Consider the following 6,000-nt stretch of genomic DNA (forward strand, 5'->3'; position numbering starts at 1 on the left):
ATGTGTTTTTTGATAAAAATCAGGTTAGGGTTTGCTTTGACTTATTTTAACAAAGGCTACATGCGCAAGTTACTTAAATTACGTACTTAAATAACGTAATGTACTTGATGGAAAATACATATTTATTTTTCCAAAACCAATAATGTTTACTAAACCTTTCCACAAAGCTTTGTTCAAAAAATCTAAGTCAGCATTGTGTTTAAAACTGTTATCATAATCTGTAATGCTCCGTTGAAAGAAATGAAACGACCATCATCTCCCACGAAACATAATTGGAAACAAAGTTTTGTTGTATGGTAACATGATGTATAGGACATAGAGTTGCATAGTTTCATGACTTTGACAAAAAAATCAGCAAGACCGGGATTCCATCTTTTCCAAAAAACTTCTCGCCACTCCTGAGGAGAGAGGTGAACTAGAAATAGCAGACTATGTACTTACACATTCCTCCCCCATTAAAGATTTAAAAGTTATAGTAAGTGAACACGTAGAAGTATTATTAGGTCAGACACAGCAGTCCATCCTCTCCCTACATGTTGTTTTAGGAATGACTAAAACATGAGGGGCAGTGGAGGTCTGAGAGTCTCTGCCCTATATTCTCCTCTCCCTTTCTGCTTCAGAGAATTCAACTCTCAGGCCATACGGAGGGAAACACTTTAAATAAATCTCAACTTTAATCCACATTCCCCGCTGTGATGTTTCAGTTCTCTGAATATTAGCAGTGGAGGTCAGTCAGACCGCTCCACCCAGCTTCACTCGCCCTCCGACAGTTTTACAAGGAGAGGAGGTCAGCCGATACGGGGCTGCCGCTCCTCCCCCACTGTGTCATGGTGTAAGGTCAGGGAGACCCACACTGCCTCCCTTCTTGTCCTCATTTACAGTATGGCTTATAGAAAGTTGTAGGCATTGGTTTCTATTTAATAGGGAATCACATGTATCGGTTTTTTGCATGAGACAACATTTTGTGCATTTATATCCTTGAATTTTCTTCCTATAACAATAAAGGTCTACGTTGTCTTAGTGTACAGGAATTTGTTCAATAATCCATCTTTCTAATTTCAAGATGCAGCTTACCCAGGGTGAGCCCTGGTTTGTTTCAAATCTCTCTAATGCCAAACAAGACTTTGCATTCCCAACGCAGGGCTGATCAGGGTTCTTTACATCTCTGCTAACTGCAACATTTTTCAAATTCCCTTTTTCGAAAAGGATTTTGGTTTGCAAAATTGCAATACACCAAAAATCAAAATATTACAGAATTAGAAGTGAATTAAAACCATTTTGTATGTCCTATGTTCCATCAATATTCATGCTCTTTTTTCTTGATTGTAACTTAACAAATTTGAAAAAAAAAAATATTGAAAATACCATTGCATTTTTCCCGATAGGAGTGGTGCCGTTTCGCATCACTTGTCCAAACACTGACAAAAGTTTGCGTTAAAATCATTTCCTTACATAATTGTGCTGATTAACCAAAGACAATGAATTCTCTTCATCTCCCACTTACAGAACTAACTTTTATTTGCTAAAATGTGAAATATCTTTTTACTTAAGTAGTTGTAACTTTTGTCTATCTATGTACACTGCAGCTCTGATTGACATTTCCAACCATGCCGTCAAGCTTTGCACACTCCCCCACTATCATATCAGCGGTAGCCTCCCGCCTCCCTCCATCACTCCTGACTGTTGTGAGCTCTCTGTTCCTGCACTCTGCCTCCTGCTGAGCTGGGTAGCAGGAACAGACTGAGGCAGTGATGACAGGGTGAAAAGGAGAGGGCCACAGTAGATCATCCTTTTCAAATGAAACAGAAAATAGTCTAAAACAGGACAAAAACCAAACACCTTGACCGTTGTTCAAGCATGCAACAACTCGAGAACGTTATAATTCTCTTTGACATTCTTATCTAAATACTAGCTTTAGCATGCCAAGAGTGCAAATCATCAATTCCAGACAGTCTGATGTAAGCAAAACTGTACTGTGACCTTCACACATATCACCACCATGAGTCCAGGTATATAACAAAATACTGGAACTTCAGGTTACAGACTAACCTTCACTAAAGAAAGCACACAAACAAGGTAACCTTTCCCGATGACGACAGTAAACACACTTTATGCAACCTCTTTTTCACTCTGTTCGTTCTGAAGTTGCCTGAAGGAATAACCCAAAGTTTTGAACAGAAGAGACAGAAAGCGAGACGGTTTCATCAGCTAAGGTTGCATCTGGCTGAAGTGGTTCACTGGATACCTGATCCAAGGTCAGACTAAAAGAAAGTCTCAGGATCAACACTGACAGTGGAGGCAGACAGAAAAGCCAGAGAATCAGACCATTAGAACATAATCTTCCTGCCACGGGTCGATCACCGTGATACAGTATGTGACTTGGAACCGAAATGCCTGGTCAGGGTTACAAAACTCCCCCAGATTTAAAAGACAACAGTGAAAGCTGCAGTGTGATACATCTTTGCCAAATCAAAGCCATTGTTTCAAGTAAAAACACACCAATGTACTTTTAGGGGATCAAATAACTCAACAACTAACTAAATGTTTTGTCTTTTAAAATCAAACAAGGCTTTCTGTCAGAAGCTGCCATTTTACATGTATATTCAACAGCTATACAGACAGAAAGTCAACTTTGCCGTACTTAATTCCCAGTACTTAGTTAATCAGAACTCTTTAGTTCTGATGAACTAAAGAGCAGATCGCGTTCACACCGGAATAAGTCCCTGAGGGAGGATTAGGCAAATGAAGCCACTGACGTCACTTCTTCTTCTTCTGCTTCTGCTTTGGGTTTACTAGCAGGACGGAAACAACTTCACGGCGTATACTGCCACCCGAAGTCCCCGGAGTTGGGGACTGGCTTCATTTACTCTGAAGCCTTCAGAGTAAATCGCCAGAACGCCGACACCTCCTCATCACTCCATGTTTCTTTTTGTGTTGCCATAAGTTAATCTCTCTCCGTTGGTGCGCTGGGCTAATGCGAGCAAAGAAATTGGCGGCTTCACAAAACTTTTTGGGAGTTTTACGGGGCGTGGTTTGCAATCCGCCCAGCCAATCAGAAATGGGAACCTTTTTCTCCCATGAAAGTACCTGCTCTCTAGCAGGGACTGAAAAAGGTTCTCATGAACTAAGTTCTAGTTCCGGATTTTTTTGGTGTGAACGCACATTTTCGGAATTGTACTGGGAAAAGTACTCCGGTGTGAAAGCGCCTATTGAATTCCCACTGAAACACCAATTGACCAGAATGCCCTGCAACTAGAAGCCATGTTTGCACGACTCAAGTTACAAGTTAGGTCCAAATCTAGTCTAAGTATGTAGACCTAGTTGCAATGTAAGTACTCAGAGCTGTCGAGCAAGCTACCCAACTACATTGCTAAGTGGAAGTAATGGGATGTTTAGGCTAGCAGGCTAACTGTTTCCAGCATGAGTTTACACTGACAAAAGATTAAGTTAACAGCATTTCCCTCCATTGTTCGGTATGTTTGATGGAGATGGAAAAAGTCAAACCTACAGAAGACGCCACCCGCAAAGTAACATTAACAACTAGAAGACATGTTGGGTATTGATTAAAGGGCATGACTCTCTCAACTTCATGTCTGTTAGTGTATAGCACAGTATTTCAGGCTCATTGAAAGCTAGTTCGTCCAGAAAGTGGTAAATCACACACACACACACACACACACACACACACACACACACACACACACACACACACACACACACACACACACACACACACACACACACACACACACACACACACACACACACACACACACACACACACACACACACAGTTTAGATAACCTGTCTAAAGTTGTGGTGGTGACATTCCAATCCTTTCAGTCTGAGAACACAGAAAACATATTTAACTAACAGCACTTGGCTCAAATCTTTGCAAATACAAACAATTCTACCAATAAGGATGAGTATTATCTCAAATACAAAGTGCTATTGCGCAGGGAGCCACCCTTTAGGCTCACTGTCTGATCTTTAACCTTTGAACTGCAACCCAGTGCGCTTTAAAAGACTTCCAGAGCTTATTCAGGGATTCAACTAAAATAACTAACCAATTTGAGTGATGATGGGAATGTATATTTAAAGCCTCAGTTTACATAACTCTTTATATAAGCCAGACCCCTTTTTTAGTTTGCCCTCATAGCCTAGCAGAGTTAGGTAACACATTAGGCTCTCGTTGCAGTTAGCGGAGCAATACTAACCCCGCAGAGGTGTCTGTCAGCCAGGCGGTGTGGTCTCCGTGAGCCCCGCTGCGTTTATGTAGACCCCAGCAGGGTTAGGAAAGAAAACAGGCGAAAAAGAAAGCAGCGTGCTCGCATCTTTCATAACACGGAAGCAGAATGTATGAGCAATGCAGTCAGGAAGAAGCGGAGGGGCACAAGTACAGCGTGCTCCTCTATTGTCTACGGCTAAATTAACGCCCCGGCAAAAATGGAAAGAGAAAAAACCGAAAGAAAACACTTTCAAGCGGACATTAAAACCCGGTGTGGGGCTCACCTTCCGTGTCTGCGCGGAGTCCCTCCGAGAGAAAAAGCTAATATTTGTGAAGTGGTAATGAGATGCAAGGCAGGCTCGGTCGCTTCCACTCATTCATCAGTTTCTTGCTAAAAGAGGAAGGTCGGTGCTGATGGTCCCTGCACGCGCTCTGCACAAAAAGCCATTACGAAAGTTCCGGAAGTGCACGAGCATCCTAACTGTTGGGGGTTACAAAACCTGCTTACATAACAACAGTGCATTGCAACTCGTGAAATTAGATTTATTATTTATTATGTATAAGATATTGTTTAGTATCCTACCACATTTGTATTATTATACACGTTTGGGCTAGTTAAAATAAAATAAAAATACGGGTTTTTCAATGTTATGTACATAATTAGCCTAATTTCTATTAGTTTTAAATATCTTGCTCCATTTTAGCCACTTTTTAGCTATGCTTTTTAGTCACTGTTATTAGTTTGAATTCATATTCACTTTACATTTATTACTTTTGCTGTGTAGTTTTTCTTATATTGTTGTTTTAACATTGCTATGTTGGTTTACTTTTTTAATTAAATGTATACTTTTGCTGTATTAATAATAATAATAATAATAATACATGGGACTTTTATAGCGCTTTTCATGAAACTCAAAGACGCTTTGACAGAGAATTTAAGAAAACACAACAAAAAAAAGACAAAGAAATACAAAAAGAGATAAACAAAACAGAAAAAATACGGGGGGAGTGGGGTGGTCAGTGGTTGAATGCAGTGTTGAACAGGTGGGTTTTGAGTGATGTTTTGAATGCTGTGAGGGAGGAAGAATCTCTGATGGATTGGGGTATTATTACCTCTTGTACTTTTATATACATTTCTCAGTTTTTTGTTCTTGTGTTGTTGTCATTGACTCATTCAACCTTTGCTTAGGGGGAAGTTGGGTGAAGTTATGCTGGAGAGTACATCATTCACCAATCTCTGAGAATAAAAACAACAAATATACCTGGATAGTGAGACTGATGTCAAACAAGGACAGTGTGATCCACGTCCTGAGCAGCAGTCTAACAATAATATATGAATTACATTAAAAACACAGCTTTGTATCTAGAGTGTACTCAAATCTTTAACATGAACTGACATAAAAAACAGCAAGAAAAATACTTGTTTGTAATTTGACCCATTACCCAGCCAACCTCTTGAATAAAGATGAGGAGTTTAATAACTTAATCTAGCTTCCACCTGATGCTGCGGTCATACCACAAACCTCTCTCTTGGGAGACAATACTTGTCACACACAGCTGTGATTAACAACTCATACTGGCTTTATTCCATATAAGTGAACCGGCCTGCTAGACAGAAAGCAATGGCAAATTTGACACAACCCTTACTTGAAGAAATTAGTGAAAATTGGACTGCAATATACTCTATCAGGTCTACCAGGCTAAATCTTACCAAATTGAAAGTAACCACCGTAATTATCAGTGAGCAAATTGTCTTTATCCTTGTAAACATA

General features: G+C 40.0%; 1 protein-coding gene across 3 annotated transcripts in view; it reads right to left on the reverse strand.

Moving 5' to 3' along the window:
- The window catches only part of LOC307037678 (helicase ARIP4-like), a 96,086-nt gene extending 91,405 nt beyond the window's left edge, over positions 1-4,681 (reverse strand). For 2 of the 3 annotated variants that reach the window (XM_079678733.1, XM_079678730.1), the window contains exon 1: positions 4,513-4,681. The gene's annotated coding sequence lies outside the window, so the exon portion shown is untranslated. The other variant, XM_079678731.1, reaches the window with a different exon arrangement.
- Positions 4,682-6,000: the final 1,319 nt, after the last annotated feature.

This window comes from Notothenia rossii (assembly GCF_949606895.1).
Source record: "Notothenia rossii genome assembly, chromosome: 4".
Classification (NCBI taxonomy): domain Eukaryota; kingdom Metazoa; phylum Chordata; class Actinopteri; order Perciformes; family Nototheniidae; genus Notothenia; species Notothenia rossii.